The 24,724-nt window shown below is 38.1% G+C and overlaps 2 long non-coding RNA genes across 6 annotated transcripts in view; one reads left to right on the top strand and one right to left on the bottom strand.

Moving 5' to 3' along the window:
* Positions 1-6,083, top strand: part of LOC136848650 (uncharacterized) — a 374,840-nt gene extending 368,757 nt beyond the window's left edge. For both annotated transcript variants that reach the window (XR_010856080.1, XR_010856079.1), the window contains 3 exons: positions 2,008-2,062; positions 5,404-5,533; positions 5,783-6,083. This is a non-coding gene — a long non-coding RNA (uncharacterized lncRNA). The remainder of the gene's footprint in view (positions 1-2,007; positions 2,063-5,403; positions 5,534-5,782) is intronic.
* A 446-nt stretch (positions 6,084-6,529) lies between these two features.
* On the bottom strand, positions 6,530-23,305 carry LOC136848651 (uncharacterized). Of its 4 annotated transcripts, none has more exons than XR_010856084.1 (7): positions 22,780-23,305; positions 21,140-21,177; positions 19,955-20,095; positions 19,192-19,371; positions 8,075-8,995; positions 7,526-7,664; positions 6,530-6,656 (listed from the first exon to the last, which is right to left on the bottom strand). It is a non-coding gene; the product is annotated as an uncharacterized lncRNA (long non-coding RNA). The 4 variants fall into 4 exon arrangements; XR_010856081.1 differs by having other exon boundaries at positions 8,075-9,084; XR_010856082.1 differs by lacking the exon at positions 21,140-21,177 and having other exon boundaries at positions 8,075-9,084.
* Between the last annotated feature and the right edge of the window lie 1,419 nt (positions 23,306-24,724).

Genomic DNA, 24,724 nt, shown 5'->3' on the forward strand with positions numbered 1-24,724 from the left:
AATAATATAAAGTATGATGGTTTACTGGAAATTTTACAATTTTTGAGACCTCCCATACTGTTAGTGTTTTAAATCTTCAGAAATTTGCTGAAACTATGTAAGGAGGTCAAATATTGCTGTGAAGGAATTTTTTAAGCATTATTACTAGAACCAAGATTTACAATGTACATACTATCAAAAGTAGTGCTTAAATTTGTGTAAGCATAAAACTGCTTGGCCTATTGCTGCCTTATTTCAGTCCCATGGTAGCAGAAGTTTTTGGGTAGTGTTGCCTGCGTTAAATATTTAAGCTAATATAGACCATATTTCCAGTTGAAGGAACTTTTGGGAACTGAGCTAAAATTAGGGCACTGTTGAAAACTGGTTGAGTTAAAGTTCTCGAGAACATCGAATCAAACTGATTCAAGTATGCATTATATTTCTGCCTTTTAGGATAGCTTAAGTGTATATAGTCCACTTTGTATCCTAATTGCAGCAACTTGCTATATCGTAATTTCAAAACTGGTGATTCACTTACACTTTAAAATGTATTATTGTAAGTTTCTAGACTGCTTTCAAGGTCATGTTCTTGACTGCATTTACCCCAGATGGAAAAATCCTTTCCATGTACAGTACCTTGCTAATGATACTTCCTTTGTACTTGTAAATTTTCAGTTAATGCACATGGTCTAATGCATTTTTATATAATGTTAGTAATTCTTCATTCTTTCATCTTTAAGTATTAGTCGGTGCTTTCCAGTGACTTTTATCATTGGTCAACCAGCAAGTCATGTATAAGGCTTTAATTTCCCAAGATTGTTAGCTACTTCATTTGGCCAAAGTTTGAATTTTTACTACCAGAAATTTTCATCAATAATGGTCTCTTCCTATGTCCACTATTAAATATAAATAAAATTTAATTTTTTAAGTACTTAGAAGATCCATGTGGGAATGTATTGTGGTTACAAATTAGTATTCCCATGAATGAGTGTGATACGCTTTATGTAAAGCGCATTTTGGTGGTTGTTTTTCCCTGTCTCCGTCATTGTCATGTTATTGGAGGTCCGCTTCACTACATACTTGGATTTTTGAGATCCACTTGAAATTTATCCGGTAAATTAACAGTTTATTGCACATGACTTAAATATGCAATATGCAGTCATTTTAAACAGCAGTTCAAAATGACTGCAGTATGATCTATAGTACAAGAACTAGGGTCATCTTTGTGAAGATGGTAGACTTTTAACTTTGAGTGGGATGCATTGAGCAAGTACAGATGTGATCACTGACAGTAAAGCAAATGAAATGGAAGATGAAAAGTGTCGAGAGGTTTCAACAGGTTAATGCTGGAGATCTTGAGTTATAAAAGTGGTTTATTATGACTTCCATCTCATGGAAATTACTTTCCAAGTAACCTTGTTCACAAAATTCCTGTTAAGGTTCATGGGAAAAGGGTACCATATTTGGCTGAACAGTCTCTTCCAAAAGGATAATCTGAACGTGGACCTGGGGAGATTCCCTAAGTGCAGCTATACTTAGTATATCCAGGGCAGTTGTTAGATCTGGGTAAATGTCTAGTGCCAAAGAATGTTCATGCAAAGGGGAATCATAACAAAGCTTATTTACGTAGATTGGATACAAACAGTGTAATTGTACAGTTACAAGTAACTGCCCCCCCCCCCTCTTTAATTACCTTTTGGCTATAATTATCAGAGCCTTAATATAAGACAGTCAGTCAACAGTATTGTTGAATAGGATGAATCATCAGTATTTACCATTTACCATTACATGTATACTAACAGTAAATGTCAGAATAGACGTATTAATATTGGTTTAAGAAAGTGTGAATAAGTCTGTGGATTTGTGCACATCAGTTTAAGAAAGTGTAAATAAGTTGTATCCTTAAATTGTGTATACCAGAGCTTGTGTCAATCAAAATATGTTATCGCTGATGGGACTTGAGTAAATAACCACTTTTTTGGCATCTAGAAAATTGTTCAGCACTCATGAAGTTGCTTTAATTTACAGGATAAATGCCATTGGAGGGAATAGCCAAATAAGCTATGTTCAGTCTGGAAGTGAGGTGAGTAGATAATGCTGTTCTTGATATTTGCTTGATGTTTTTGATATTTGCTTGAACTAGTAACTGACTAATTTTTAACAAGGAATACATTGTTACGAATTCTATCCTTACTGAGGGGCACCGTTCTAAAAACATTACGCAAGTTGACAGGTTAATGGTACAGGGAGAAGGAAATTTTATTCCATGTCTGATTTACAGTAGTACTGTATCTGGTTTCAGGAGAGCCTTTGTGATAGTTTATGGGAAATGCTGTTATACAGCAATTGCTGCTACTGTATAGCAGATATAGTTGGAAGAGTTCTGGTACCAGGTGAAGCACACAGCTTTTCAAACTTACTGGTTTTCTCAGGACCAGTTAAACTGCAAAGATGAGATAATGCCTTTCACAGGCAGTTACAACTAAATAATCATGCAAAGTCACAGTGCTTAATTTTCCTGCCATTAACTTGTGTATGTTGAATAATAAAGCCAATTAAACAAAAGTAGGGCTTAGAAACTGTACTGACTAGGTTTTATTTAGCTAGAAATGAATCTTTGTCAGTGGTAGGTCAAGCACCTTCCCAGAAGGCTGAGAGTTGAGCAATGGTTTTGAAACCTTAGTAGATCTCGGGGCAATGTTAGAGAAAATACGGCAAGAGGAGCTTTGAAGATTAGTCTGACCATGCTTTTACATTCATTAGTCAAAGATACATTTGAGTCACAGGATAAAGGTAAAAGTTTACTTCATTCTTCACTGTTTAAGATTTTATTTCATTCTTTACTGTTTAATGGCCTGTCCACGCTAGCGGGCATGCCCGTTGGACACTTGCAGCTCTTTATATTTTCTCTCGCTTCTGAAGCAGTGTTACCAGACAGTCGTATGGCGGAGCGGGTTATGGGAACAGTGTTTGCCGTCGTGCAGTGCCCACTAGTGTGGACAGGGCTTAAGATTTTACTTCATTCTCTACTGTTTGAGTTAAATCAAAGTATGAGATGCAGTATATCCAAACTGCGCCTATATAAAACTATAACTGCCACCTTTATTCATACGGTTATAATAGATCACGACCTGCACTAGCTACCGTACCTTTATCTGCTAATACTATGGAGAGTCAGGAGACTTGGTAGTTTGGTATGGTATTTTACCCTTGGAAGTAGCATTACAAGTAATTTTAACATGGAAGGCTATTTTGAGGAAATTGTTCCAGGATCTAATTGCCTGTGGGTTGTATGCTGACTGCATTAATTGCTTCTCATTATCAGTTTTTGCTAAAGTCGCTGAACTATCAAGGTACTGAACTTTCATCATTCCAGGCAACTCTACCAAACTTCATAACCTGTTCTTTTCCGTAATCCATATCAGAACTACTGTAATTGTAAAAATCTAGTTAATCAATTTTTTGTCACTACAACCCCACTGATCACTAATTGTTATTCCCTTGCAACAGATCCCAGTTGCACGGACAAGGGATGTTCAAGGTGAAGATGTCCCACTGTGGAAGGCCAGCATGCATAGGGTTCATGTCCTATTAGCCTTTTTTTGCTATTGCATAGCATTAATTTTGTTATCCCTGGAGTTCAAATTTTTCTCACCACTGTGCAGTAATTTTTGTATATTAAGTTTTGTACCTGTCTTTCATTGGTGTGAAAATTGTGTATTAGTTTTTGTTAATTCAGAAGCCAGTTCTTCATATAGCCCTTATGGGGTTGTAGTTCTTATGCATTGAATGCTTGCTGTTCAGTTTTTGGGGGTTAGCCTTTGTCCCCTACGGAGTCATTTATAGTACGCATTGAATGCTTGCTGTTAATGTGATTGGGTTAACCCTTGCGGTGTCACTGTTAATATGCATTGAATACTTCCTGTTAACGTGATTGGTTAATTAACCCTTGCCGTGTCACTGTTAATATGCATTGAATACTTCCTGTTAACGTGATTGGTTAATTAACCCTTGCCGTGTCACTGTTAATATGCATTGAATACTTCCTGTTAACGTGATTGCTTAATTAACCCTTGCCGTGTCACTGTTAATATGCATTGAATACTTCCTGTTAACGTGATTGCTTAATTAACCCTTGCCGTGTCACTGTTAATATGCATTGAATACTTCCTGTTAACGTGATTGGTTAATTAACCCTTGCCGTGTCACTGGTAATATGCATTGAATACTTCCTGTTAACGTGATTGGTTAATTAACCCTTGCCGTGTCACTGTTAATATGCATTGAATACTTCCTGTTAACGTGATTGGTTAATTAACCCTTGCCGTGTCACTGTTAATACGCATTGAGTGCTTGTTGCTCACATTTTGGGGTTACATTTAGTGGATGAATTTTCACTATGCTCACATTTTGGGGTTACATTTAGTGGATGAATTTTCACTGACTAGTACAGTTATTTCTTACTTTTCTTAATACTTGACTGCATATTTTTCTGAATACTGCATGGTGATTGGTTGCCTGTGGTTCTATTTTTATGCAGAGTATGTCTTCTGCGATATCATCTTTGAATTTCGTTGATTTTGAAAATTGAATGTTATTTTGATATTTGAAACTGGCATATTATTTAACTATAAACTCAGTGATTTTGATTGTTTTACCTTTAGTCAGGAGGTCACTGAGGTTTTTTGTGGGGTTATTGATGCTGTTTACTTAGTTATGCCTCAGAGTAAACCTGAAACTTTGCCGAGATAATCTTATATAACTTATGTCTATCCTCACACTAAAGTTCCCCACCTTCTGTGTTAGCCTTGTGGGAGGTTAGATGTGCTTTTTCACTTTTGGGAGATTTGTTTTCTCTGCAGATAAAGACAGATCAAGCTTTGTATGCTAAACTTAGTACTTTGCCTCTGTATGTAATGTGTTGGGTCAGGTTTTTTTATGTGGAGTATTGGCAATGATATGTCAGTTATGGTACAAAGATAAAACCATGAGTTTATGCCAAATTTGTATGCTTATTTTCCCATTGGCCGTACCTTTTTCATGAGTATACTGTACTGTAGAACATTCTGAAGTGGCTTTTTTTAAGCGGTTGGTCAGTAGGAAGAAGTATCCCTTCAACAGGGTTGAAGCCTGCTTGAGGATTTTTGTCATAACTAATCACGCATTGTCTTACGTTACTTAGCCATGCAAATAAGTCATACTCCTCAATTCAGCCATACTCTTCAATTTAGTTTTTTTCAGAATTATAAAGTAAAATTGTAATACAAATTTAAATTTCATTTTACTATTACAATTTCATCTGAATATGTTTGGGAGATTACCATTAAAATGGAAAGATGGCTTCAATTTTAGCTATTACCATAATTACAATTATTTAATGGAAAGGGGCATGTTGCAGTGAGTAATGTAGATTTTATTTTTCAGAAACTGAAAGGTCCCTTTGGGAGGCATACTGGTATGGTCACAAGGAAATTGATTTTAAGGAAGTGGTACTGTGAAATGAATATGGGAGTAATCCTCTTCCAAGTCTGGGTCTCGGTGACAATTTCAGTAGGTAAGACTTTTTTATATTTGGTTATATCACACATTTTTAATTAGAGGTACCTCTGTACAACAAAATAAGTAAATTTGCAATATTTGTTCTTTTCCCCCTTCATTTTCTAAAATTGCTAATTTGATCCATTATTAATGGTTTAGTTGAAGGCAGGAAATTCATGTTTCGACGAGTGAATTGTTTGAATCTTTACATTTTACATTGTTAAATGGGGAGGGAGAATTTTTATATATTTTGTTTAATTTCCAGGTTCAGACTAGATGACATGTACACATCATCATCCCTCAGAGAAACAACAGTACAGTCGGTACAACTACTGAGATTTGAAGTCAAGGATGTTCACACATCAGTGGAAAAGGAGAGGATAAACTGAGATTCCAGAGGGAAGAATTGAGAGAAAAACAGAGGGGGAAAAATGTCAAGATGTAGTATATTGAAAAGTACTGAAAATGTAAGCAGAAATTACAGTATTTTAGAGGCTTTTTATATATATAACAGTAGAGAGGTTTTTGAGTAAATAAAAATTCAATTCCCTAAAATATATGTAAATATTTCTTCCTTCCTTGGTACAGTTAAACAATATGTACTATTTTTAAGATCTTTGTTATGCAATACTGAAATTGTCTAGCAAATTGTCTACATTAGATAAGCTACACAATTAATGCTGTATGGGTTAACTCACATGCATCTATAATTTACACCCCATACAACAACATAAAAGGTTAATTCCTGTCAAACAACTTTCCTTGGTGGTTTCTTAAACCACCTTTATTTGCTGAACGGTGGCCTCTTGACTGGGATTGGATTGGTTAAGCTGGCACATGTTTACAACATCCTGCACCATAGTTGTTGGTCAGCTAGTCTTTTACTGTAGTAGTTGATGTAAACTAGTTGGTTCACAGGATTCATCTACCAGACCTTGCTGTGTTGATGGTTTCGTTGTCAATTTTTATTTACTGCTTGTATATATATCCTTAACCTGTAATATTTAAAATTAGCAGGCTTTTTCCCCTAGCTCTCTGGTGGCTGGCTAGAACTCTCTTCTAGAGTAATAATGAGTCATATCCTTATGATAGAAAATGGACTTCTTAATCCTTCAACCACTCCTTAGAACTCCCTCCACCTAGAAGTTCAGAAAATTCTCATTACTCATTGTCTAGTAAACATCACAAATGAAAGTTAAATATTGATAATTACCTCTGCTACTTCTCATACTACAATTAACGCATGTCTTGCCCTTTTTGAATGAAACTTGTCATTCATTGAATGGATACAAAGGAAAAAAAAAAAAAGGGCATAGCTTAATATTCAATCACTGATGCTCCCCAATGCTGTTAGCAGATTAAAATACTGAATAAAATACTAAATGTCATATGGTCCATTCATTTATGGTTACTGGGATTTTCTATACTAAACAAAAACCCTCAGTATTGTGAGGTTCTAGTATATTGACAACTCCCTTCTCATATTCTAGAAGCAAAAATGACCATTATTAGAGACAATGAGCAAACTAGTACAGTAACCAGAAATCTTTAATATTAATCACACAGCGATTAAGAAAAGATTTAAAAGTAATCTAAAATGTCAAAATAGGTGGTTCGTAAACTTCTGCACTTGCATATACAAAACTCCATCTTGTAATGAAACTGCCTTAAGGCAGAGTAAGTCCAATTAAAAAACCTGCACCAGCAGTAAAAAAAAGTCTAGTCTCTCTTGTTTTAACTAATCCATTTGTATGAAGACTACTTAACTTAAATTTTCATTAAACCAATATTTTTGTATTACGCCATTATACATGGTAAATAGGAGTCTCTTAACGTTGAAGTCAGTGCATGACCATGTATAACAATACAATATTTCTGTTAAGCCATTACATGGTAAATTCAAGTCTCTCAACATTCATACAACTGCATAACCATATACCTGCGTCATATAATTTAAATTCAAGCAGCCAAGGTAACATTTAGTTTCCTACCAATAAAAGTTTCTCACCTTCCTAAAGATGCTGTGTAAAGTTCTGAAAACTTATTGAATGCATTGGCTTCCAAGTGTAAGTATTCACCTGGATTGTTCCAAGTGTTCTTCTAACTACATTTACATCCTTTCCATGGACCACAACTGGTGCATATATCTGAAAAAGGAACTATCATTAAATTCACAAAAAAGCAGCTTGATGTTACTATATGTACTGTACTCGTTTTTGGGAACTGAATGCATGCTGTAAGTAGTTTCAAAACAAAGTTCACGAAACAGCAGCTTGATGTTACTACTCTTTTTTTGGAACGGAATGCAGATACTGTAGTTCCAAAACATTCAGCAAAATTACAAGGTAATCAGACTACCATCCTCAGCCATACAAACTATGTCTTATCACTAAGCTTTCTCTGGTATACACTACCATGTCAGACATCAGACTTCTTACCTGGCCTTATTCTCTCTACTCAAACAGATTGAGCAGTCAGTAACTGAATTACGTACTACTATTTGTGAAGAGATTAGCAGTGCTATGTGAACAAGGAAAAATCAGATTTAGAAACCCACCTACATGAGATACTGATGGGTTACGCTTAGGATGCAAAGAAAAATTACATGTTTAAACTTGCTGCTTCAGGATTGAACTCTTCCTCTTGTTACCATCCAGTCTCCAAAGAAATTGCAAACACCATTAAAAATAACATGGATATGAAATGCAATCACTATGTAAAATGCAATGCTTCTTAAGAGGATATGGGGTGGTTAAAGAAAACCTAAGGTTGGGGAGAAATGTACAACCAATCCTTGTTATGGACCATTTTGTACAAAATTCTGAATTTCCAAAAACGCACTATTTCAACAATGATGAAAATTGAAAATTAGGTATGGTAGATATTATGCAAAGGCATTTCTCTTACTCTATGCCAAAGAAGTGAATTCATTCTCAAGAAAGTTGCTCTTATAACAAAATAAAAGATATTTATGTAAATTCATAATGGTTGCCATCTAGTATTAATCATTTGTTGAAAAACTTGTAAAATACTTATTTAAAAAAATATGTGCATGGAGACTTTGTAGTATTGCAGTTTTGTGATCCTCAGACTATATAGTTGAAACAATTCATAATTAAGGTAAAGTATGCCTGATCCTTGGAAAAAAAAAAAAAATTCCTTAGCCATTCTAAGAAGGGACAACCAAAAAGGGAAATGGATCCCTAATAGAACTTTCATCCTTCAAATTAAAAGTATTAAAATAAGATGGTTTTCTTAATCTATTTTTTCTTGCATGCAGCCTTTATAAAATAAAAACTTGAAAAAATCAAATATGTTTACAGTTGACATCTTCACAGCAAACCTGTTACGAGGGTAAAGGCTCTGTTACACAATTTGCTGGCCTAATCACTTTCAGCATTGGAGAAACAACGGATGTAGAGGAATGATCCTTCAGAAAATAATGCCAATACAACCAGCAGCTATGAGGACTATACACCTGTTCAAGTGCCAAGCTATTATTCAGTATCTCATATCGGAGGGAACTGAGACAAGGTCTCAGAGCTATGCAACATGAAAACCTTTCCACTGAAAAGAGTAAGGATATTTAGAATACAAAAAATAGCAATACTTATAGGTCTGGGATGAAAATGAATGAATGATTCTGAGTTATCTGGTATCGTGACAACTGGATTACTAATGCTGATATCAATTAAATGAACAACATAGCTGCTATAAAAATAATAAAAAGATAAAATTAATTAAATATATTTCTGGGAGAAGACCAGCGTTGATGATAATTCTAAAAATGCCACTGGCATCATACGCCACATCCTTTCCAAGGATCTTGGCAAGGATGAACCTGCCATCCCGACCAAGATCCTCAGACAGGTAACAGCTTCTATATCCCCAAGACTAGGGCACTCAACCAGCAAGTGCCCCACAGTCGAGGGGACCGGACAATCCTCGCAAAAAAGGTTGATTCTCCCCACCCATCAAAAAGCTGTGTTAGGCGGGTATGGCCAATCCTTAAGCGGCAAAGAGCCATCTCCCATCTAGCCGTGAAAGAATTCGACTTCAGTCTCACCCATCCAAGAAAAGATTAAAAGAAAGAAAATCAGTTTCACCCATCCAAGAAAAGATTAAAAGAAAGAAAATCAGTCTCACCCATCCAAGAAAATATTAAAAGAAAATGTTATCAATAAATCAGAGAAAATGATGGACAGCAAAAACAAAACTAATACAGAGGTGTATAACTTCACCCCATAAACAATTTGGCAAGCATGACAGGAGTCAATTATAGTTGTTAACCATTATACAACACTTTTCATAATACTGTACACTGCAAGACCACTGATTACCAGATTAATAGTCTGGGAAAAAACTCAATCTCTGGAGACGCATGGCTTATATATCACAAGGGAGAATGAGTACAAATTACAGTTGAAGTATGAAAAAAGAAATCATTTGAAAGTTCATAGCAGTGAATAAGATGTCCTTACACAGTTCCAGTTCAACAGACCACCATAAACCTACGACTTCAGCTTATGTCCAAACAATTCTTAAATTTAAGCTAACTGAAATAGTTTACCAGATATAAAATTACTAAATGAAATGGCAAATAAATTTCATGCAATTGGTATTTCAATCATCAAACTTATAAAGCAGAGAAGCCTGAAGAAGGAAAAAAAGGAAGTGACAGGCCACAGGCAATATACTGATGTGTGCTATAAGTTCAGGAGTTTACTGATCCCACCTCTATACTGATCCCACCTCTAAAGTAAAAATATGACACTAAAGGTGCAAAAAAACCTGTGGTAAATGTAATGGTGTGTGGTGCAAGTCCAGTTTATTAACCCCACCAAAAAGTAGTATGACACTAAAGATGCAAAACAACTAAGATGGGAATGCAATCATCAGCGTTTGCATCTCAAGGAAATTTGTCATCCACAAATCGTGAGGACATCTAACCATGGAAAATGAGGATAAAAAAAAATACAGCACCTAAGGCTGCAAAAACACTTCAAAAAAGAAAACGTGTAGCTCACAAGAGTGAGCACTAACACTCAAAAGATGCTCAGTTAAATCAAGATAACTGCCCTAAACTCCATTCTACTTGGCATAACATTTTCACAATTATGATCAAAAGTTCTTCTCTTGATGCTAAAGCAGCATACTAAGTTTCTGATAATCAGCTGATATATTTCAGAAATATGAAGATGGCATTTACACATACCAATAATAAACTAGTGTCATATCAATAATAGAATAGTTTCCACTAACAACTCTTTCCTCCGCATGATAAAAACAAGTACTATACCACAAAAGACTTATTTCTAAAGTTAATCATTACTCTTCAAATTTGTAATAATTTGCAGTTTTAGTATATGGCTCATTTTTCTCATGTTTCTTTCAATTTATCCTTCGCCCTATTACCAAACCCTTTTTCTCTGGATTTTCATAAGCAAGAACTACATTACCAATTCAGTATTCTCTTTGATTTATGTACACACAAAACTCACTCACTACAGCATGATTAGGTATTTGTGCTTCAATGATAGCTTCCCTGCATATAATGTTTTATTCATTACCACTTTATTAAAGGAACACTTGCAAATCTAATTATGAATGCTGTAGAATATTAATGTGGAAACCAGATTGTAGCAACACTAAAGGCCAGTTTTTTCAACTTGATTTACTGGTATCAAAAACACTAAGATATGAAAGCACTAGAAATTGCTCTAGTTTAATCTAAAATCTACTATGTATATTAAACTTTTATACATTGAAAACACACACACCTGAACTCGGAACAAGTTAATTGCAGTTAACTGCAATTAATTCAAAAATGGCAAATTTTAAACCAACTTGTATTTTTCATAACTAACAAACTTGCGGTCTTAACTCAAGAGAAAATCCTCTAGCGCCTGCTACTGTCCGGTTAAAAAGTACAAGGAATTTGGTGGCAACAGGAGCTAGCCAAATGGCGGTGAGGAGGCAACTCTGCTGACCTCCCTCACCCCATCTTGGCTCCATCGCATCAGTTTCCCTATCCCAGGTACTGTAATTGTAAGAGGGGTGGCTTGAGGTGGGCAATATATGCTAAGACTGCAGGTTTGTTATTTATGAAAAATACAAATGATTTAAAATTTGTCATTTGTTCATATACAAAACAGGAGCTAGTCTTAACATAAGGGAGACTTACTCTTGGAGGAAGGATAAAGAAAGCCGCTGAATCGACTGGAGGTTTAGCTCACCATGGCTCACTTCCTGGCCAAAGTAGGACATAGGATGCAGTCATATGTCTATGATCTGTAAAGTATATATAAGGTTACTTGCCAGCTAGACATCTGGGTTAAGAGACGCTGTAATTCCTGTTACAGTGTGCCTTAAGGAAAATAAAGCAGCTTAACTGTTGGAGACAACAAACCCATGTTAGCCACCAACCTTGTTTGTTGTCATTTCCTCTCTCCCCTTGTAAGAAAGAGGAAGGAACTTGCTTTCATATATAGTTTGTGTTGTGCAGGAACAAATTAAAACTAATGGAATGTGGCTCCTTCACCTGTATTTGACTAGTTCCAGCATATGATGGGTAATTTCTCTCCACTGCCTGCCATTAAAGGAGAAAAAAAGAAAGAGAAATGAAGAAGACCAGTCATCCCATTCATTCTCACTTTCAAAACCAACATCTTAGGTAAGATACAAACTGTCCCACTAGGGGCACTGGATGAGCTACACAACTTGTTGAGCAACCACCACTGGACCCAAGGAGAAAGTGTCCATGGACCTGTGGGCAGCGTCCTATGGATAGAAGGATGTTAAGTTGGTCTGGCGTAGCCATGTACCAGCCTTTAAAATCCATTGAACCGACAAGCCTTTTTTAAAGCGATGGAAGGGCCTAGAACCCTGACATGTGCTCTTGCATGCACTTAATTGGTATTTGAATTTGAAGAAGTATATGCTTGCTTGATTACTTCTCATAGCCAAAAGGAGGTAATATTCTTGGACACTTCCTTCTTGTTCAGGCCTGTACTAACAAAAAGCCTTTGACAACCTGGTCTGAAATGTAGAGTCCTTTTCAGATAGTTACACAGTGCCCTGACGGGACATGAAAGTAATTCGTCAGGGTCATTACCAATAAAATCTCCAAGGGAAGGGATGGAAAAAGACTAACCTGTCATCGTGAACTGAGGGATTTTGAGTCTTGGCCACGAATTCCGGGACAAATTCGAAGGCTACCGACCCCCAACCCCTTGTGTGCTTGACATCAAAAGAAGTCCATGTAGTTCAACTCTTTTTGAAGAGGCCAAGGCCAAAAGGAAAAGTCTCTTCAGGGTCAAATTTCTGTCTGATGATGCTCTTAAGGGTTCGTATGGACTACGTGTGAGACTGCTAAGCACCATTGCTAGGTCCCAGTTCAGAGGCTTAAGATCTCATGGAATGGGACTGCTCAAAACTCCTGAGGGGCATAGAAATTTCCCAAGAAGAAGAAAGATCTACATCCTTCAAACGCAAAACTAAACCTAGAGCAGCCATATAGCCCTTGATGGCTGACACTGAGAGGTTACTCTCTACATAGGAAAACGAGGAAGTCCACTACTTGTTGAATAGTAGTTCCAACTGGAGAAAGACCCTGTTGATGACACCAGTCACAGAAAATGGCCTACTTTCCCTGGTACGCGGCTGTAGAAGACTTCCTGAGGTAATCAGACATTTCTGTCACTACTTTACGAGAAAAGCCTTTGGCTCGCAGGAGATACTGGATAGTCTCCAATCGTGAAATAGCCTTTCTACCGCTTCCTGATATAATAACCACTTTGTTCCCAGGACCTGACCCCTGGGACTCAGTTTGTCCACCACCACGTTCTTCTTGCCTGGAATGTATCTGACTGAGAGAACCACCGAGTGAGAGCCGCCCACTGGTACAGTTGTACTACTGTGTCAAGTTGTGAAGATGACTAGACACTAGACCTCCCCCTGTTTGTTGACATAAGCTACCACTGCAGTGTTGCAGGACATTAGCACCACAGAGTGCCATGTCACAGGCACTTCTATGGTCAGGTTTCTGTCGTCCAGCCACCAAGTCAAGTCTTTCCTCACTACTTCTGAGAGAGGAACTCTGAACAAAGGAGGATCCCTTGAAATGGACCTGAACTCCTTTAATCTCCATTGGAGTGACCAAATGTGCAATCAACCATGAGGAACTAGCTTTTCCAAGGATGACAGGTAACCTAGAATGACCTGCCACTGATGAGCGGGCTGCTCCAGTTTGAACGGGAAGGGCTGAGCAAAGTTCCTGAACTTTTCAAGTCATTGGACTGATGGGAAAACTCTCCCTGCTGTTGTGTCTATGAGCATGCCCAGGTAAAGAATTCTTAAACTAGGCATGAGGTTCTACTTTTCCAAATTTATCACAATGCCTAAGACATGACAAAATTGAAGAAGTCGGTCCCTGTCCTGGATTAGCTTTACCCGAGAATCTGCCAGAACTAGCCAGTCATCGAGGTATGTTATGATCTGCATCCCTTGAGAATGGGCCCCAAGTCAAAACTAGGGTGAACACACTGGAGAGACTTATGGGGCAGTTGAAAGACCAAAGCAGGTCTATTACCAATCTCCAATCGCCCATTGCTTTGGGAACTAGAACAACATGGCTGTAAAATCCTGGAGATGAGTCCTTCACAATCTCTATGGCTCCTTTCTCCATTTTCCTCACTTCACCTTTGAGAGCTAGATGCTTCACCGAACCTTGAGAGTAGGTTAATTGGTGGAGTGGACATTTGGAGTGGTGGAGGAAATTCGAAGGGGAGTAGATATCCCATCTGAAGGACATCTACTACCCAGGTTTCTGGCCCAAACTGATGCCAAGTTGCCCAATAGCTCGCCAGGCACTCCACCACCGATGGCAGCGAGTGGGGAGGGGCGCCCTCTCTATAATTTACCTCCCCTGGCCCTGCCCCATCCTCCTCTCCGAAGTCTAGAAGAGCGGGGTTGAAAAGGTCGTTGCTGAGGAGCTTTCTTGGTTGGAGATGAAGATGGTTGATAAGCCCTGTGCAGATCTGTCGTTACTTGAGACCTCTTAGGGGAGACGTAAGTAGATGTTTGAGGTCTGGGCCTGAAAATTCCAGCGTGAGAAGGAATGGATGACTTTGAGACAGCTTGATGCACTAGCCTATCATTATTATCCATTCCCCCTCTCTCAACTGCGAAGCCTAGAGGCTGGTCCTTCGGAGAGAGAGACAGTGAATCTAAAATATCTCCATTCCTTAAGACTACCGCCGAATCGGTGTTGACAAACTTCGTGAACCTGGAGGGGGCAGAATCCCTTCTTTTCAACAACCAGTTGGCCCTCATGTTGGCTGTTAAGTGGGTCAAGTAAGAGATGGTCTTCCCACTAGACTGTAATAAGTTGATAAAGGAGGCACTGTCTTCAGAGGTACCCATAATAGTGGAAGAGGTCTTCGTCACTTCCGTTGACCACAGGTCTAACCATGAAACAGCTTGGAAGGCTGAAGCAGCAGTCGACTCCAAGGTAGCAACTTCTTGAAAGGTGAAGGATGGGCCCCTTGCTTTGGTCTGGTCCATCCAAAGATGCTCCTGTACCTAGACAAACTAGGTCTGGATTGACTTGCCTCAGCTCCTAACCAACCACTGAAGTTGCGTAAAATCACTTACGTTGGGGAAGAAGTGGAGGTTGCAACTTGAACGATCTACTCGAATGTAGAGTTATCCTGACCCGAGATAAGAGTATTCACTTGTTTAAGAATTCCACCAGTATGTTTGGAGCATGGCAACACTAGAGATGTCTTCGCCTCTTTCTTAGGCCCTAGCAAGGCTTCAATACCTGAAGATAAATCCGAGCTGGTTGCCACAGTCTCTTCAGCCAAGTCGTTGCAACCAAGAATTAACTCAACTTCAGCATAAACAGTTAAGAACTCTTTTTGATCTGGATTCTCCACATCCTGGCCTCTAGGGTCACGATCCGGTCTGTCAGCTAAGTCAGGAAAAGTCAAAATGTCTTGATATACAGTATTACTGGCGCATAAGCTCATCCAAGGCCCAAGACTTTCTTGGGGGCATGTAGGTCTGTTTAACCAGATGGAACTTTGTCCTGGTCTCGCTCCCATCCACAGGAATGGGAATGAGAATTACACCGAGATGGACATCGTGATAGACTATGCGGACATGGAGGCTCCTGTTATGTGAAGATCAATCGTGGACTTGCAAGCGAGAGCACAAATCACATTCATGGATATGTGAACGACAGCGCTGATCGTGAGGTGATGAATGACGTGATCTGTTACATGGCTGTGTAGGACTCATCTTATGTGCAGTTCAGTAACAGCCATGTGAACATGAGAGAGTCCCGTCCATGTGAGCAAGAATGCTGATCTGAGTCCGAATCTCGGTCATGACCGTGAGATCAAGAACATTGATCACAGTCCCTACTAGGGGAACATGAGAGTGAACGATGACATGAAGATATAGGTCGTGGAAATGTCACAACCGTGAAGGGCTCTCAGTACATGAGGCATGGACGTGAGAGCTAGGAGACCTTCAGGGAGAACAAATCCAGTCCCGAGAGGGATCCGGCACTTTCGACTTCTTGATGGGGGCCCTGTCATCTTTCCTACAAACTTGAGGAACACAACAGAGATCTTTTGAGAAGAGTGATCTGTAGACTTGAGGATCCTAGAGAATGAATCTCTGTTCAGAACTACTGCAGCACACAAGTCAGCAACTGAGCGTGGAACGTCGGGAACGGCAGCAGGAACACGTACATGCGAGTTGATGGAAGAATGGTTCTGAGGGGCACAAGCGTGACTGGACAAACAAAGAACAACTACAAGAGAAGATGAACGAGACTCCTAAGAGGACTCGCGAATCCTCATTTTCGGAGGGGCGATTAGGTCCCTCTTCCTCCGTCTGACGGGGATGGATGGAGCAGACAACGAAGATGAAGACAACAAGAAGGGATCTACATCATCTCTTCCAGGATTCCTTATCTGAATGGCCATACTTCTTGCTAAAAATACCTTTGACTTTATCAAAAATCGCCTGAATGAGTGAGTAAGAAGGTGCAGACGTAGATGGAACAGGAACAGAAGAAGATGGCAACGACACAGCTGGGGACGGCACAGAGCAGGAAGCAGCGAAAGTCATTGACAGATGAGAAGACGCTACAGAGACTGTCATTCTGGCGGCCAACTAGGGGAGAGCCATTGTAAGATGAGATGACATCACGGAAACAGTAGAACTGGACACTGCCATGGCGGACAAAACTGGGATGTGGGTGAGACATTAGGCCAGAAGGGGCTGGTACCCCTGGAAGGCCTAAAGTGTCCCAACATATAGGCAGCTTCTGCACATCTCCTGAAAAAAACTGGACAAGGCGGCTGCCTCCTCCCTCTCCAGGGGGGGGGGGGGACATTCCCCCTCGAGAGAACAGGAGCAGATTCATCAATTACAATATCTCCTGAACCCCCAACCGAATCTTCTAAAGCCGAAGAAAGCGAGGGAGTAAAATATTCATGGAGAGAAGGAGCAACGAGAGGAGATTTTGTCAAAGAGGAGCCAGAATGAGAAGGAATAGATGTAGACGCAGCCACAGAGGAAACAAAGCCTTACCAAGATGGCGGCACAGATTTCCTTATATACTCGTATCTCCTCTTCATACCAAAATTCTTCCACTGCTCAAGAGATCAATCAGCACACTCAGGACATGGGTTACATACACTACAGTCATTAGATCTACTGTACACCTGCTACAAGTAGAATGAGGATCTAAGGCAAAAGCAGGCAGAAAATGAGAGCATGGATTACTACTAACCCCAGGGCATTTTCTCTGAGGCTTGGGAAGTGGACAAACAACTGGCTTCTAGGCAGAGAGGGCAGTGGCAATATTTGCTCAAGAGGAGGTCAAGAAAAAACTGATGCAATTGTGCCAATATGGGGCAACTTGGCAAGGGAGATCAGCGGAGCCACCTCCTCGCCACCATCCTAGCTAACTACCATTGCCATCAATTTCCTTGTACTCTTTTAACTGGACTCCAGCAGGCACTAGATAATTTCCCCTTATGTTATGACCAAAGGTTTTTTCTGGATATGAACAACTGTTAATAATAAACAATACTGCGTATATCCTTTTATCATAATAAGCTAGCATTCACAATATTCTGTCTTCTTCTGTAAGCCAATATACTTGTTTTGCATGCAACACCAAAACAAACCCTTCAAGGTGTTTTTTTCATTGTGTATTAAACGTGTTATTGCAATTTCCTTGTACTACAGGACTTCCAATCTTTATGCCTTCAATTTTTACAACTTAATGGCGTGTACAGCTTTATAAAAGGATTAATACAAGACAAATCAAAGGTCAAAGATACTACCTAATGGTCTCACAAAACAATACCAAATTTATGAATCGATAGGAACAAAGTCACTCAGCCCAGTTAAATATACCAAACCCTAGCTGAATTGAGCTCCCAGTACGGTGGGTTTTCCCAGGAGCAGGAAAAACACACTTGCCCAAGGAATTTTAACCTATGCAAAGTAAGGTCAAAACTGGGCATTTGCACTTTGCACTTAAGTGAACTTTTTTCAACTCCTTATTTGTTTACATATATGAACCATTCTATCATCCCTCTAGGTAACACAGCCTCATATTCTTCATGGCAATTATGTTAGATTATGGGTACTTTAAATACAACCCAGCTAGAACTTCCACTTCTAAATATTCAATATATGTTGTGCAAGAACAACAAAACTTCACTCCAGGCATGTTCACCACCCAGAACTTATATAACTTAGGAAACGTGGTAAGCCTTTTTGAGAATAGCTACCACACCAGTTTCAAACAAAGCAGTGTAACTACTAAGACCTTACCCATACTTTCCTAAGCAGATAAATGTATTGCTATTGTAGGTGTTAAAATTGTCTTTTAATTGCCCATAGCCCAGTATAATTATACAGCAAAAGGATACCTATAAAAGGATAGCCATTAGCCTGTTTTTGCTTGGCAGTTTGGTTACCTTATACTAAACCAATAACCATACTGCTGTAGCAGGTAAAAGTGGATGATATACCCACTTCCATGGCAAGATTTAACTAGGAATGCTAGGAGTGTGCTTGATCCTTCAGGGCATGTTAGTTTGGATACAGCACCTAGGATGCATTAGAATCATCAGGCTATGTTACAAACCTTATGGATATAATACATGCTACTCTGTATCTGTACACTACCAACAAGGAATACGCTAAAATCACAATTCATCCTCATTTGCATCACCATGCCATCAAAACTGTTATCAAGATTATCTGAATTTCATTAAGCCTAGAGGGATAACCAAACTTGATAACTAACACTAGACTATGGCAAGCTTACCCACTGCCTTGTTTCAGCAACACTTTACATTTCAACACAGTAATGAATACCGTTGCGTGAATGGTAATTCTAGAATTATGAACATGGTAGTGGATTACACTACATGCTTAGGTATATAACTACTGAACCATAATACAGTTTTTGGAAAATAGTACTGCATCAATCAACAATGCGATGCTATTCTACCCACTCGGCATATTTCCTCCAAAATAAACAAAATACTAGCCTGGACTTTAAAGACCTATACAGTACAAACAAATTGGCCAGGCTACAAAATAAAGAAACAGTGAACGTGTATATACCCTCCATACCTTATATCTCTTAGCCTTAACCACCAGTAAGTTGGAAAACAGAGGTACAGTGTGAACAGGTAATGCAACCATAACTCAGGCATAACCTACTTCATGGTATGGTAACCAGTTAATGTACTTCAATGTTTGTAACGACCTCACAGACTAGCCTAACTCATCTTTTGTTGATGCTGGTTTAGCCTGTTGTAAAAAGAAAAAAAAATAGGTACTTGTTTAGACATAACTTCATAAACTCAATTTTAATACACCATATTCATCACGTTACAAGAATTAACTAAAAACTAACTAGAATACACTTGCCAAACTTCAAAATTCACAAAAGAAATTATAACAACGAATAAATTCAAGTAATTCATGCATTGTTGTAAACATTTAAAAGACCAGGATCCCCAACCAATGCCCTTCAAATTTCAAAGGCCATAAAGAACTTGACATTGAGACTTTACACAAAACTAGGTTAGAACAGTCTCCAACTTTAGGATCCGTTACAAAGATGAAAAATATATTTTCCTCCTAAGTAATCTGGTTCCAAAAACAGTGTCTTCAGACCCCACTAAACTAATGAAGCTTTTTCAATATCAATGCAATTCTAAGAAATTAGTACTGCTATGTTTTCACTTAAATCACATTAGAACTAGCTCTTCCTTTGCATCACTAACTGCTTTCCAAAATTATATTAAAAACTTCCACATACGGTAGTATGTTTAGTACTCAACGACAGTTTCTGCATCATAAGTGCAACAAGAGAACTAAAATTACTTACAAAATACATCTTACTGCATACCAATTTAGTTGCTAGCCTACTTCATAGTGAACCATACTGAGATACGCCATGTCAATGACGGCTACTGGATGTTTTCAGTGAATAGACTCCCAGGTGTTAAATTTTCCCAAAGACGAATTCCTGAAAATACAACAAATTCTAGAACTGTGTTACAGTTTGCAAATGATATATTCCTACTATACTTCACTGGAATCTTAACTCGGTAAATTAGCCTTAAGCTCAAAAAACTAATTTGCTTTGCTACAAAATAAGTTTAACTAAATTATATACCCTCCATACCTTGTATATCTAGCCTTAATTACTGGTAAGCTGGGGAACCAAAGTATAGCTCAGAACTACTAGTAACCTACTGTCAGATATGGTAGACCACTTAACAAGCTCAATTGTTCATTGACAATAAAGGATGACAAATCTGTTTTAAAAGATGCTGATATCAACAAATTACTCTAAGCATGACCTCTTGGTTCTTAATGAGGGGTGGTGTTAGTAACCCACTTCACAAAACCTAGCCTAACTTCCCCCTTGTTTAAACTGGTTCTGCCTTTAGTTCAAAGAAAAAATAAATTATGCACCATATTCAGTGCTATACAAAAGTTTACTAAACACTTCCTAGAATACACTTGCCAAACTTCAAAATTCACAAAAGAAATAAAAAAAGCTTGGAAATTGAAGCATTGTTGTGTATAACTAAATGATCAGGTCCCAACAGTCTTCAAATTCCAAAAGCCACAAGGAACCTGGCATTGAGCTTCACAGAACACCAGGTTAAAGAACACTCTCTTGACTTTAGGATCCATACTGAAAATAAAAAAAAAGTGAAATTTTTTCCTTTAGGTGATCTGGTTCCTGGTTCCAACTGTAGTTTGTCTTCAATCAAACCCTGCTAAACCATCGAAGCTTTTTATCATATATGCAATTCAGAGGATTTAATAGGTATTGCTAAACCAAAATGGCATCAGAACTACCTCTTCCTTTGCATCATTAACTGCTCTCCAAAATTACATTAAAAACTTCAACACACAGTACGATTAGTACTAACACATTGATAGTTTCTATACCAATTGTATAACAAGAGCAACTAAAGTATTCAAAAAATACATCTTATATACCAGTTTAGTAACTACATCATACTGAAATACATTGTGCCGACGAAGATTAACCTACTTGAAGTTTTCAGGTGGAATTTTCCCAAGGTCGAATTCCTGAAAATACACACACAAAATTTTTAATTTTATTTCACCATTACAAATTAGTGTTGGTACAATACAGTAACTCATTTTGTTTGGTCTGGGTGAACTACCTTGGGATAAAATGCTACTTTATCCATTCACAATGAACTATTTACAGAGACAGTTCCAGCTAGTGTAACTTTATTGTTTCAGGTTACAGGCTAGATGTACAGTAATAAGACTTTCAGCACACTTGTCTTTATCCCTTTCTACCCAAATTGCCATTTAGCCAATCTAGCCCCTTATTTTCTGAACTTTCTACTTATCTCTATCATGCTGCTCTCATAACTACCGCATTGCCTCATTGCTCTTATGCCATTTTTTCCAAAAGCTCAAACCATTTCAACATCTGTAATTATTTCCGGCCTCTGGACACTACATCTAATAATTTACAATGAGAATAGCAAGAATATAGCAGTATGTATATGTATTTATTAATGCACTTAAACAAGTGACAAACTGCAATTACCGCAAGCTTTCAAGGCAAGTTAGGTAATTTATAATAACTTAACGAGCATTAGAATCAATAGGCTAGAGGAATATCAATGGTACAAACCTTACGCATGTCAGAAAGGTTATTCTATGGGATACTTACAGGAAAAGCTAACAAGATGACAATTCCATTTTTATTTCTATCCCTATATGGTCACATCTGTTAATCATGATTATATTACAGCAACCCAGAATTTATTTTCATTCAAGCTTACTCAGATATCCAACCAAGATAAGTGCCTCTAGACTACATAAAGCCCAATCACTGCACGTTTCGACAACACTACACTTCACCATGGTGATGAACTACACTTACAAGCTCAGGTACCTAACATTAAAACGATACTGTTTTGAAAAATAATACTGCACCCCTTAGGCTACGCAACAAAAATTCTTTGTAAGTTCTACAAAACTGGTCTAAGCTATAAGATCTGCTTCGACCTCATAAAATTGCTTTGCTAGGCTATAAAATATGGGATCAGTGAACTTAAGACCTTCCATGTTTTGCAGCTTGTAACCTTAAGTTGCAGGACCGAGGTCTAACAGGTGCATACAACACCAAGTAGCCTAACCTGGCCATAACCTAGCCCACCGCGGACAGCCGGCTTAGATCTACCAAAAATTCTTGCAAACTAATATTTCACACAAAAAATAAACTACATGTAAATGACCGAGGATTTTTTCTAAGTTTCAATTTTGCGAAATACACTTAGGAACATTTGATCCCCCAGGGCCTAGTACTAAATACGGCGAATGCATTTGACCCCCCAGCGGCCAGTACTAAATATGGCGAAAGTGTAGAACTGTAGAGGAATCACCATTTAGTACTAGCCCTCATGTGGAATTGGAGTTCGGACAGGAAACGAACTTTTACCTAAGCTAACAATCTAATTACTGTAAACCAGTTATGTTCAATTATGATTAATAACTGCCTCACAAAACCTAGACAAACTTAACACGGATAAAGTTAGCCGAGATTTTAGTAAAATCGGACATACACTTCATAAATTAGCTAACCTAATTTTAAGACAACCATGCTCATCACGTTACTCAAGTAACTTGGAACTACTAGAATGCACTTACCAAACTATGAAATTCACATAAAAATACAAAACACAAATATATCGGACACCGTCTGTCGTATGCGATGATTGCGACCTTGAAGAGAACAGGACCTCCAGCCCTGTCCAAATTCCAAGGACCAAAAAGACCACTGAGTCGTGACAGAAAACTAGGTTAAAGAACGACCTCCAGCTTCTTGATCCTTAGCAAAGCCGAAAAAAGACCTTTTTCCTCAAGGTTATCTGGTATCAATAATAGTTTGTCCTCAATCAAATGCAACTAAAGCAATAAGGTTTCTTTTTTCAAGTTACAATTCAGAGGAATTCAATCTTCCCTTGTTATGCCCGGACACCTTATTTTCTGTAGCAGTCCTGTTTTCCTTTGTTCCCGCAAGTTATGATATTACGCTGATTGTATTTTATATAATATCTGACTATTTCAAGTCAAAACCGTTGATTTAGAACTGTACCAGCTGGCAGCTTCATGGAAGAATAGGGCGAAGAGAATGATGCAATTACTTAAGTTAGCCCTTTCTTCTTGGTTTTCACACCCTTATGAAATCTAATGAATTGTAGAAAACGAATACACAGAAATTTATTGGGTGACTTATATTTTTAAATTAATTATTTCTTACCCTAAATATATCATATATGACTAATATCACTTAAATAATCATTTGCATTAAGTCATTCCCTGTGCTGTGGCTCAACACTAATAACTCATTATGTCTGAAAACTTAAGCAGCAAGATTTGAGAGGGAGGAGACTGCCCTGTCTTCCAATAGTTGCAATCATTGCTTCAATAGCCCTTTTGGAAAAGCTAGAATACTGTACATCTTCAGGTAGTTTGGAACAAGCCTACTTCAATCACAAAAACAATAAAACGTGCCGAGTTTGAGTAAAAGGATCTAAGACTGATAAAAGGGGTAGCAGGGGGATTCAAATCTGGATTGTCAACCCCAACTGTCAATGTTGGATTATCTAGCACCTTTTCCGTCTCTTGAAAGCAAAAAACTTGTTAGGAGTGGCTCAGATTTCTATCATACGATTAATATTCCCATCTTGGGGTGAATTCTAGAAAGTGAAAAGCTTGGGATGCAGAAATAAGAACAGCAGCAAATACTGATCATAGGTACAAATGTTCATGTTTTGGAGTGCAGCTAAGTAAATATACAGTCAATTGGTAACTAAACACTCCAGATTTGAAAGCTGTTATGTGAGAAGCCTTTTGATATAATAGCTATTGCTAAAAAATGGTTTAATGACTGATACTGTTAAGTTAGCTAAAATGACCCTTGTATTCATACTTTCTTTCATATTTAGAGACAGGTCAGGTTTGGGGAAGAATTGGACTTTTTGTTCACATCAACTGTTTCAGTCTTTTCTTCGAGCTCAGTTTAGTCACGATGATTATGATAAAATAAGTTACGATGGGGTACGGACGGCATTCGTTACAGACATCATGCGTTGACCTGCTTTTTGCTGTTAGGGATACCGTCATGTTTGGAAGGAATATTAGTTCAAAAATTATTAGTTTTTGGTAACTGTGCTGGTGACCATGTAACGAAAGAATATTCTTCGTGTGTGGTCAAATGTAACAACTGTATTAGACAGGGAAGAAAAGATACTGGATATATAGGGAATATGAGATGTAAAACCTTAGATGTGGGAAATAAAGTAGCTACCAATACTGAACATGCCTATAAATGTCAATGACTTCCCCTGTATCAGTCCAAAATAGATCATGCAAATTAGAGTTGTTAAATAAGGTTGTATTTATACTGTATAATTACTGTAACATAGAATTGCTGTATTGATTGTCTTATGATCATTAAGACTTCGGCCTACAAGGAGAAACAATATTCCTGTTGTCCACTGTTGTGATAATGAGGACCTGACAAGTTACATCGAATATGCAGTGAATTTCAGTGGATGTTGTAACAAATGTCTATGCGAAAATGAGTGAC

The sequence above is a fragment of the Macrobrachium rosenbergii genome, chromosome 19, assembly GCF_040412425.1.
Source record: "Macrobrachium rosenbergii isolate ZJJX-2024 chromosome 19, ASM4041242v1, whole genome shotgun sequence".
Taxonomy (NCBI): Eukaryota; Metazoa; Arthropoda; class Malacostraca; order Decapoda; family Palaemonidae; genus Macrobrachium; species Macrobrachium rosenbergii.